We start from the raw sequence: 12280 nt of genomic DNA, 5'->3' as shown, positions 1-12280 counted from the left end.
TAATAAAATAGGGTAATGTGCAAGTATTGGAAAAAAATTTTAAGGCATTTTGCGGAACCTGTCTTCCGTATAAATAAGATTGGCGTACAATATTGTATCAAGTGTCTTTAACGGTTTACAATATAATAGTATATAATATAACAATATAATATGATTACGATTACGTGCTCTTTTGAATATAAGGATAAATAATTATGATATGTATAAAAGTTAATAGCTGTGACCCTATGACCAGTGATTTTATAAGTATGTAGATATCATTTTATATCTAATATTATATTGAATACTAGGCAACAGGCATTCTCTCTCGAAATATTGGAATATTTGTTATTCGTTGAAAAACAGGATAATTCGTATTACACGGGCCGAATAGGTGATTAACCACACCTATCAATATTATCAGCACATAGCACCACATCATTTTCAATATATATCACGAGAAACATAAAAAATATTTAAAAAAAGAGAGAGAGTTTCATTTTTAGTTTTGCGTTCGATATCTCAATAACCATCAATAGTAGTTTAAAAATTTTAACGACCTTAATTGTAGAGCGTAAATGAAGCAACAAAAAAGTATTTAATCATAATTATCGTGTCACAGATAAAAATAAATTCAACCCTTTTTCAAAGATCGTGGTTAAAGCAAATGGAAAATGGGGGTCGACAATTTCAAGTTAAGCTTAAGGTCCTTCATCATATCTAAAAATATGCCTTCTCGGTTGATGTGCACTTCTTGGCCTTTTTTATATATCATGACTGTACTAGTATTAAATGACGGATTTAAATGCAAGGTTAATCGTTTCTGTTTTTTGTTACGATGTCCAGTACTCTGATGTCAGTTAGTTGATATGAAAATGTTGGAATAGCTTTATTTTTGTTACGTATTGTGGTAATTTGCATACTTTTTTGATTGAAGCGTTTGGTTTTTATTAACTCGCTTAAGGAAATACCTGTGAAGGCTGCGGTTTCAATTCCGAGAGGTGCCGTGCCTTAAAGTAGTACTTCTAGCAGTATCAATGGCAGAAAAAGTAAAGGTAAGCAATCTTCAAATTTACATTTTACATTTTCCATGTTATTTGTTCACAACTCTGTCTAATATGGGGATATATTATACGTGACATATATTCGAACACGAACATTATGTTATTTATATAGTCCGGTCAATCTTGACATTCGGTGATATATAAATTAGAACAAGCTGATAATGATAAAATTGTTTAAAATATATTTTTTGATCAATTTTATGATCTACAATTTTTGTTTGAGGTATTTTTATGATAAAACTTACCGTTTTGCTGAAAATCGCGCAAAACTAAATTTTTTGACCTTTGATTTTGGGTAAAAAAAATCCATACACAGGAATGGTGGGGAACTTTTATTTATAATTATATTTTGAACGATTTTATCAGCTTGATGTAAGTTTTTTAGTCTAATTTGACCGGATTCATATTATGGTTTCGTAACAATGTTTTTAAGAAATTCCTAATTGACACATTTAGCTTTCATTAGAAAACGTTACTGAACAAATTACATGTGCAATTAATGGCGACTTGTAGCACCCTATATCTACATGTTTGATCTGTGTTGTTGTTTATTATAATTATTATACAATATATAATTACTCGATAGCTTTGTTTTTATATTTATAAATTAAAACTTTTTGTACTTTTATTGTTTTAGTATTACTTTGCAAGTATTTTAGTTTTTGTATTATATTGTCCAAAATATAATCTAAGACGGTCATTTTGACGGTCATAGTAAATAGATAATTATATTACGATTTTTGTTTATAATGACGCAAATATACATTTCGCAAGAGGTTGTAGGGGTACTGTTCCCTAGCTTACTTCTTGTAAAAGAACACTTGCTTGCTTGTCGGATCGGAATGATTTTATTCAATACTGTGTCAGTATATATATACAAAAACTGAAAATAACATTAAGCAATAAAATATAAACGTTTTACATAACAATAAAATGGTTATTATGTGCCTTTGGATAACACAGCATCGCATTATGAAGAAGCAGTATTAACTCACCTTTATATTTTTACTTACGCTTGTGTGTTTTAAGCTGAATCATATTAATCCTTTGCCTTATTTGTATGCTCTGTCACCGCAAGGCGGGAACCGGCCTGTCAAAGTCATTGTGTTTTCTTTCGGCACATAATAACCGTTTTATTGTTATGTAAAACGTTTATATTATGTGCCTTGTGGAAAACACAGCATCGCATTATGAAGACGACGTGTTTGATATCTGCTGGTGACAAACAAACTCACGCAATGTTGAGTTAAGCGGAATAATTAATGTGTTAAAGGTTACATGTCTCGAACATAAGATGAAATAGTAAATAAATAGTAAACCTACAATCAGTCTTAGTATCTTTATTACATAAAAAAAATTAATAAAAGAAATAACTTTTATAAATTATTATTTGCTATCCTCCTGCAAATAAAATTCAAATATCTAACTATCTTATTTCTACATTATTAGGAATATACCTAATTTAGTCAATTTCTATTCAATACAATTGTAGAAATTTGACCCAAAGAAAAACAAAAATAATAATAATAATAATTAATTAAAAACAGAATAGTCTTTATCTATTATTACAAAAAAAAAACAACAACATAATATATTCTCTGCATCAATTAAAAATAAAAAACATAAACTATAAAAATTAACATACAAAGCCTCCGAGGCTGAATTTAAATATTAATTGTATAAAGCCTAATAAATCTACTTGAAATCAAAATAATCACAATTAAGTCATCACATTAAATAGTTTTAAAATTATCAAATAAATTATAATCATATTCGCGTTCCTATGTATCAATCTCTCGGCAATAATGCTTTCTTAGAGTATTCATAGCTTTCCAATTACCTCTTTCTAAAATTTCCTCTACAGGCCTATTCTCTAGCCAAGCCAAAGAAGCTACTGCTGATCGACATGAACCAGGTGAGGCATCAAGTCCTGCATCCTTCAGTACAGACCGCACCCATCCTCCTATTAAAGTCTTAGAAGCTGGCTTTGGTATACCTCTTATTGTTATGAATAGCTGCTTTATATCTTCTATCCGCCTACTTTCAGACGCTTCAATCAAAAGACGAATCCAACGAACTGGACATAAATTAATTTCTTTATTAGGTAGAAGTCTCCAACCAGATTGGCGTCTAGATCCGCTATCAGTTTTAGCTTCGAATACTGGCCAAAAACAAATATCTTGTCTATCATCAGTAAAATGTTGTTTTGATATTCTTAATAAAGTTAATCGTGTATCCTACGCCCTGAGGTTAGGAGTAAGATTGTTGCAGTTCTTCTTGCAATTTCAAATATTTAATTATTCTTGGGGTTATCTTTTAGCCACTCTATCACTTGTCTGGCATCCCAAATTGATGGTGGTTTAGAATTGTTGATGGCCTTCAACTGCTGATTTATGAACCAGCATTGTGCCATAAGCTAAACCGTCTTTTAGAAAGGTGTCAGCAAGAAATTGAGCTACCTCTTCTGGTCTGGGCGATTTCGGATCTGAGCTTCTAGCGTTACACCAAGTTATGCATCTCTTAATGGCTGGCTCATATGTGTCAAGAGTCGAACGACGCCAATTCTTTTTGAGAAGGTCTTTTTCAGCCTGCGACCATGTGGCTATCTTGTCCGCCCATCCCCATTTTTCTAAACCTTCAGAGCTAACTGGTCTATCTGTGGACGTGGACGCCCTGTTGTCAGGTCCACTAGCGCTCTGTGCAAGTTGGGTACAATCATGGGTTGATCCAGGGCTCGATGGTGATCTGCTTTCCAAAAGGGTTGATTCCAATCCGGAGCCACCAGTAGGTAGGTGCCTCTCGCCCTGTTGAGATGACAAAGTACCCTTGGTATTAGATTTGGTGGAGCAAATATCCACCCCAACCGATAATTCCAGTCTCTATTTTATTAATATTTCTAATTAAAAATGATCGCGTATGCTTTGCTAATGGTAGTTGTGTTGTGGATTATCTTATATAGATATCGAAGGAGACGAATGTATGAGTTGGCTTCGGTCATTCCTGCGCCAAGTGGCGAGTTGCCCGTTATAGGATTAGCTAGCTACGTAGCGGGTAGTACAGAAGGTATTTATTTTATTTTACTTTACTTTTAATGCAAAAGATAATTCGCTGCCAGTCATTTCGTAGCATAATTAACTATTTCCGTGTTGTTTTCGCTTAACTTTTATTGTCATCATTATGACATTTTCACCGCCTGTTTTTTTTATTATGACTCTATATGATAGTTATTATTTAATTTAAAAAATACTATTTTTTGTCTGTTATTGATGGGATGGCAAATGTGCCTGATAATTCCAGTGCTGCGTTTCGACTCAGCTACATTAAACCGACTCCTTTTGACTCACAACATTTTATACAAATTTAAATTGCCATTATTTGTTTAGTTTTGTATTGTTTCGCAATAAAAAGTACCTTTTTTACTAAAAGTAGTTTGAAGAATAAAAACAAATCAAGAAGAATAAAATCCTCCGTTATGGCGGTATTTTTGCACCAGGTAAGTTTTAAAGTAGTTAATAGTACAAACTCAGGACTTAATCTTCTTCTATAATAAAACTTGGTCTCATAATAAATTGGAATTATTAAAATTTTGTGAACAATTTTTATATATGCGATGCTATTTTATTATTTTGTAGTTTCAATATGGAGACGGCGCAGAAAGATCATGATTCCAGCATTTAGTCCAAAAATAATACAAAACTTCTTTGAAGTATTTTCAGAACATATCGTAAATTTACTAGAAAAATTAGAATCTGGTACAGGATATTTTAGTATTTACCCATATTTGACTGCCTATATTTTGGACTCAATTTGTGGTAAGTCAGTTTAAGCAAAAGATTGGTCATATCGTAATAACTTCGTGCTTGTAGTCTAAAAATAAAGCGAGTGAAACTGCGAAGCATAGCAACTTATATAATGGCGTTATATTCTTAAAACTTCCTACATTCGTTGTATCTTCTGATTTAAGTTTGTATATATAGTGTTCTCCGTGTTTTCGGGTAGGTTTATTCGTCAACAAACAAGATAAAGATTCAATGTGAGCAATGAACCCGCAAAAAAAATTGCGGTCTCATTCAATTGGATCTTAATCTTAGGTCTGGTCTTTATCTTAAGGGAAGAGGAGGCTTCTTGACTAGCTCTGGGTCAATCAAGGCTATTACTTAATATTTTTTATACTTAAAAAAAATTTGTTTGAAAATTCAATTTGTCCCATACAACCTTTTTGTGAAAGATTTTGCTGGTTTCGGCGCTTATGTACTCGATTGATAAACGAGAAGCACTTAACAAAACTTTCAATTTGGTTTTACGATACCCGGCAATTCAGATGGGGTCTACTGTAACCACTGAAACCACACGGTGAAATTTATTTATATTTATGACATACTTCTATTTATGAGACATTCGTTTTATGTTTTTAGAAACAGCGATGGGTGTTAAAGTTAATGCTCAGAATTATTCGAATTCACCATTTGTGATCTTTCATTTATGGTTACAACCTGACTGGTTGTTTAAACTATTTCCGGAATATTCAAAACATGAGACGTATATCAAAATCTTACACGATTTTACAGATGATGTAAGTTTGAAGAGGTATAATGGATTTTTACTTTATAAAAAAGTGTTTAATTTGATCGTATTATTAAATTTACAGGTGATACAAAAGAAACGAGCCGAGTTGAAGAAAGACAAAGATATTCAGCCGGAAGTCGATGTCCATTACAGTACGTTTGCTGACCCAGATATAATATTAAATATCATGATAATATGAAACCAACTTACATCTCTTTAACTTTAACTTTCATCAATTTTCCAAATAATCTTCCAACCTCAATTCCCTTTTAGGGGTAGATATTTGCAAAATCCTTATGAGCACGTCTTCTTCTTTTTCGTTATCGCGATGATGTGTCAGTCAATAAGTATTTTTTTATTATTTATTTATTAATTTATCTGTACTTTATGTATTGCAAATTAATGCTTAAAACTAAATTTTAAATTTAAATTTCGCTAAAGCAGCAGTCTGTTCCAGGCAACTTTTGGGTAAAGGACTGATTGTAAACTATATAATTTTTTTTTTACTTTTTTTTTTATTTTTACTTAATTAGGGAAACAAACAGTACAAGTCATTCTTAAAGCTAAAGCATAAAAATTAGCACATATACCAGTAAAGATTCCACTTATAACTAAAAACATAATAAGAGCAGAACAAAATTAATTATAATATCTAATATAATAATAATAAGAAAAAACAAACCTATGAAAAAAATTCTAGGCTTTATGGTTCTAGCACAAATTTCCTGAAGTTAGCAACTGATTCTGTAAATATATCAATACTGGAAAATTTTGTGTTATATTCATTACAGACTCTATATATACAAGAATTTCGTGCATAATTTGACTTTAATAAGGGCAAACTAAACAAAGCCTTATTTCGTGTGCGTATATTAGGACACCTGAATCTTAAGCAATTTAGAAGGTAGGGTGAATCTATGTAATTCCTTATTAATTTAAACAAAAATAATTGATCTCTAAATGTTCGACGATCAGCAAGTGGAGTAATTGTAAAAGTTTCATTTTATAATACTGAAAAAATTTAAGGTTTCTAATGTGATGTCGTAAATAAAAACATTTTTTATGCTTACATTGCACGGCCGGACCCCTCGAGATAGATTAAAATAATGTACTACAGTATTGTACATCTTAAAAAGGCCTACAAAAAACCCGTAGTAGCATGTGTCTATCTTTTAAGCTAAGGTACACTAATAATACAAAAAATAAAAGTATACGTTATTTGATATGAAGCTATTTTTGCCAATTCATTTTTAATCCTTCATCAGATGCTAGTTAAATTAAGCATAAAATTGTCTTAATAATTTATCCTGTATTTCAAGGAATGACAAATATTCAATATAAAATGATATCTGATATAAATCGCTGGTCATAGGGTCACAGCTATTAACTTTTATACATATCATAATTATTTATCCTTCTATTCAAAAGAGCACGTAATCGTAATCATAAAGAATAATAAAATAGCAACAGTTTATTACTATTATACCGTAAACCGTTAGAAAGAAAATATTTTTTTATTTATTTCTTAAAAGAACCTTACGAGTTAACCTTAAGACTTAACATACGTAGGGAAATAGTTTTGGATAAAACACCAAGTATTTTTTTTATGGCATTGGTTGGCCGACTAGCATATGGGCCACCTGATGGTAAATGGTCACCACCGCCCAAAGACAAACGCGCTGTAAGAAATATTAACCATTCCTTACATCACCTATGCGCCACAAAGCTTCGGAACTAAGATGTTATGTCCCTTGTGCCTGTGATTACACTGGCTCACTTACCCTTCTAACCGGAACACAATAATACAGAGTACTTTTATTTGGCGGTAGAATATCTGATGAGTGGGTGGTACCTACCCAGACGGGCTTGCGCAAAGCCCTACCACCAAGTAAATACAAACCTTCATGGTTTATCGTTTTATCTTTTCGTAAAAACCTTATCAAAATTGCGTTGAGTGGTTTAGAAGGCGAAACCGAAGATATAGAGAGAAACAGAAAGAGACTTTAATTATTGCTTTAGAGCGTTTATGAAATTCCGAATAAAAAACCCAAAATAAAGTTCGAATAGCGTACATAGACCGGTTAGGTTAATGTTCAATCACGCCAACGATATTTATGATTATTGATTTTGCGAAGTAAAATAAGTATTATTTCACAATAAATATCGTGGTAGAACTAAGGGCTTAAATTATAATTGAAAGGCTTGGTTGACGGTTAAAAAACATCGTCAGGAAATCTGCACTTGTCAGGTGGGATACTTATTTACGTCAATCTGTGGTTTAGCGTAACATATTGGCGACATTAGTCACCTTTTTGTTATTTTTAATACATATAGTGTTGCACTATCTGAAAAACTTAAGTACATCGAACCAAAGGAAAGCATTGTTGATGTAATTTAATCATTTAAAGTTCATAATAAATACGTCATGAACAGGATTTGACTTTCGGAGTCGAGAAATCTCACGGCTTTGTAGTAAATGAGACTTGTAAAGAGGCTTAGAAATAGAAACGAGTCTTGTTCATCTTTATGCTTGTAGAAATTGTATAGAACATCGACATCCGACATTTGAAGTGAAAGACACTAAGAATCATATAAACCGGGTTGGGAAAATTAGCGATAGGTAAAGTCAGGCAGCCCATAACTCTCAGAAAACAACTCGCTTTGAAAATGATTATTACAAACCTTAATAGGTGAAACCAAGTCTTTCATCCTAAATGTGATAATGTTTTTTTTTTTAAAGTTGTCATGTAAAAAATATCCATGACATAGATTTCGTCCTAGTCGATTCTGGTCACGGTTGGCAATCTTAAAGAAGACTAGCCAACTACGTACGATATATTATATTGTACAAGCGAGTGCACAAACATAGGGGCACTCTCATAATCTGGTTGAACGACAACTCCGACTCAACCGGAAAAAGTTCAGGTACGGGACCAAAGGCTTTACGTACTTTTTGAGGAACGGGAGTGGACACATTTCCAACTTTCGTATAGAATTTTTCTGTGGAAAAAACCAATAACTTATGATCGGCCCGACCTTGTGTTCGATCCCAGAACCTCGGGATCTGCGGAACAAAATTTAATAATACGTAGTCCAGATAAAATATATTATATTTTATCATATTTGCGAAATTGAACTAACTTCCCATTGTTCTTATGCGACTCCTATTTTTTTTGCTAAATAATACTTTTAACAAAAAAGAAAAAAAATCAAATTTGATTTGTTATTAGAATACCAATTTAATACAATTTTTAATGATACGACCTTTTTAAAGAGTTATTCGTTTAATGCAGCTTATATTCCAGGCCATTAAAACAAATTGTCAACATAAATTCGTCTGCTTTATGGCAATTGATTCAGAATTATGGTTCGGTGATTAGTCTGTATTACTGCCATGACATAACAATAATACGAAGACGAGTTATTTGATAAGAATTGTTATGAATAAGCAATCCTGTTTTAACTTTACAATCTGAAGCTATTTAAAGGTAATCTACATATTTAAACAGATTTAGTTATACATTTTTCCTCTGTGGTTTTACAATTGGTAATGTAAATTTTGTTAAACTTATTTTGTATTTCCCGTTTTACAGCGCTGTTACTAGGCAATCTAACTTGTAAATATAATAAAAATGTCTTCCATTATAATGTTTATGGCAACCATAATTATATCTACGTTCATTTGCTTTACTAAATCCATTCGTGCAATGTAGATCCGAGGCCATTGTGTATATAATTATATGAATTAATATTTCGTCTGCTATGTTATTATAAAATGTACCATTTAATTATGTTTATGTATGTCACCTATTAGATAGTTTGTCTAGTTCACGGAGTAAGACCGTTCTAGGAAGTAATTGATGGCTACCTTATAACAGTAATGATACGTTTATTCCGATCCGAATTTGATTCGTCATAAAAATAAACCTAACGCTTGATAACAACTGGGAAAAAATTCCACTTACTTATATCTGTATTGTATACACAGATCTATAATAACATATTAATTATTATTAGATTTATATCTTCTATGAATTATACATATATTTTGTTTGTATTTATGCATCTGTCATCTCGAGTGACACATCGCGAAAGCGCGCGAAATTAATATATTACGTAAAAATTGGCGCGCGATGAAGACGGTCCGTGTGAACAGCGATATTTAAACATAATATCTATTTAATCTAATTGGTAAATCGACCTTACATGTGAACATCACAAGTGGCGACGAGGAAAATTGTGAGTTCTTTTTTTTATCTATTCAATTATTATATATTTTTTTATCTAATTCCCAGGCAGATATATTCAATTTCCTAAAATTACTAATTGTTTCATAGTTATTTATTTAATAATACTGATGCTCAGAATAAATTAAAAAAAAAGATTTTTAATATAATTAATAGACCTAATTAGATATTTTGTAATAAATGGATCAATACATTGAATTCTACTATTGATAGTTGGAAACTATTATTAGTTCATTATCTTATTGAAACATTAGACAATTGTAATGCGATATGTAATGATCATAAAAGGGTTAAAGTGTAAAACTTATTGTTGTTGAATACAAAAAATAACACGAATTCGATTCCCAGCGAAGGTGTAGGTAGTTAAATATATATATATTGGACAACATCACATACATTACTCTGATCCCAATGTAAGTAGCTCAAGCACTGTTATGGAAAATCAGAAGTAACGATGGTACCACAAACACCCAGACCCAAAACAACAAAGAAAACTAATGAACTTTTTCTACATCGACTCGGCCAGGAATCGAACTAGAGACTTCGGAGTGGCGTACCCATGATAACCGGTGTACACACTACTCGACCACGGAGGTCGTCAAAGCTAGCTACGCATGAGCTATTTTTTTTATTTTATAAATATTTATAGCTATGGTAGGTAATAACTAGAATCTTTTAGTAGAGGTTCGATGTTTAATTTAAGATTTTATTTCAAAGGACTTAAGTCTATTACGATTACATAGGGCCGAAGTTAATAATAACGTTAATCTATTTTATTAGCAATAACACTGATCACTTAAATATAAATGGATAAACATTTAAGTTTGTTTTAAAGTTAGTTATATAACAATAATAATAATTGTTAGGTTAGGTTACTCTTAATATACGAATATGTAAAATAATTACATTCAAGTTTACCATATGTGATATCATTAATAGACAAGGGCGTAAGGCATTTGAGCATTAAATCACGTAAAACATGTTTGCGTATTCAATAGGAAGTGTGTAATATCAACATTAAATTGCTAAATTGGCATATTTAATTGATTGTACTCAAAGTTGTAATCGACAGCAAAAGGTTCTTTGTCTACAGGTATCAAATGGCGCAATATATAATAAATTAGAAAAATTCGAATGTGAGGGAGATGTAGGGTCGGTTTCCATTAGATGGGAGAGATGGAAGCGGGGTCTATATGTTTATATAGTCAGTCGGTATTGATACTGAATTAAAGAAAAGATCAAGTCTATTGCACTTTGGAGGAAACGAGAAACAGGAAATATGTGAAAAAGTAAAGCTTCAAAACGAATATTTGATTAATGTGGTAGGTATGGAAGTACAAAGCATTTTTCATGTGATAATATTTGTCCTGAGAGTTCTCTCTCGCAGGACAAATGTTATCTTGTTTAAAATGTAAAATTATAGGCCACTTTAGACTACAATATGGAACTAGAGAAACTAAAAAGAGAAAGCTAGAAGAAGAAAGAATAGATAACAATGGAAATATAAGAGTAAAAAGTTCTTATAAGCCCGAAACAACAGATAATATAATAAGCCATGAAAATAAAATTGATTAAATTTTTAATATAGAACAAGAGTGAACATGCTTGTGGACTCCAACTGTAAGCATAATTTAATCACACGGAAGAGCTGAGAAGTTATCAAACAAAATAAAGCTCAAGTAACTAATATGAACCGGAATCCTAACAAGACTTTTGTAGCTTATGGTAGTGCAGTACCGCTAGAGCTATTGGGATCATTTCAAGCCCATATTCAATTTAGGGAAGTTTCAGAGAATACATTATATGTTATAGCAAGTGGGTCCCGAAATTTGCTAAGGCGGCTTACCGCATCTTCTTTAGGAGTACTTCAAATTAATATAAATCAAATTGTAAGCATGGTATTTCCAAGTTAAAGGTGTGTTGGTAGTTATCCCGATCGATCATTCAGTCAAACCTTTAGTGCAACATTATCGCCGAATTCCAATCCCGCTTGAGGAATCTTGTACATAAAATTGTACTTTACAATCCAAACTGAATGAGTTGCTACAAAAAGATATGATAGAAGAAGTCAATGGCCCATCTAGTTGGTTACCTATAGTTCCTGTTGTGAAAGAATATGGCGACATTCATATGTGTATAGATATTTATGGGCTTTGTAAATTTTGTGATTCCTCATTTAGCAACAATAACAGAACCACTAAGCAAAGTACTACGAAAGAAATTGATAAGAAATATAGATATTCGACAATACTGGAGAGATCCTCAACAAAAATGCTTTAACGATATAAAATCGGCACTCATTTACGATTCTTATGATAAAACTTTGGCTATAGCTGATGCCAACCCGGTAGGTTTAGGTGCTATGTGCTGTTCTTATTTTTATGTTAGCTGTTCTGGCTAGTGTTTTTAAAAAATCTTACATAC

General features: G+C 31.8%; 1 long non-coding RNA gene across 1 annotated transcript; it reads left to right on the top strand.

Annotated features, from left to right (window-relative positions):
- Positions 1-4502: 4502 nt before the first annotated feature.
- LOC135193340 (uncharacterized) lies at positions 4503-5515 on the top strand. Its single transcript, XR_010309166.1, has 3 exons — positions 4503-4536; positions 4676-4855; positions 5459-5515. It is a non-coding gene; the product is annotated as an uncharacterized LOC135193340 (long non-coding RNA).
- The last annotated feature ends 6765 nt before the right edge of the window (positions 5516-12280 follow it).

The sequence above is a fragment of the Vanessa tameamea genome, chromosome 6 (genome assembly GCF_037043105.1).
Source record: "Vanessa tameamea isolate UH-Manoa-2023 chromosome 6, ilVanTame1 primary haplotype, whole genome shotgun sequence".
In the NCBI taxonomy this organism is placed as follows: Eukaryota; Metazoa; Arthropoda; class Insecta; order Lepidoptera; family Nymphalidae; genus Vanessa; species Vanessa tameamea.
This window is presented reverse-complemented; position numbering and strand designations above follow the sequence as displayed.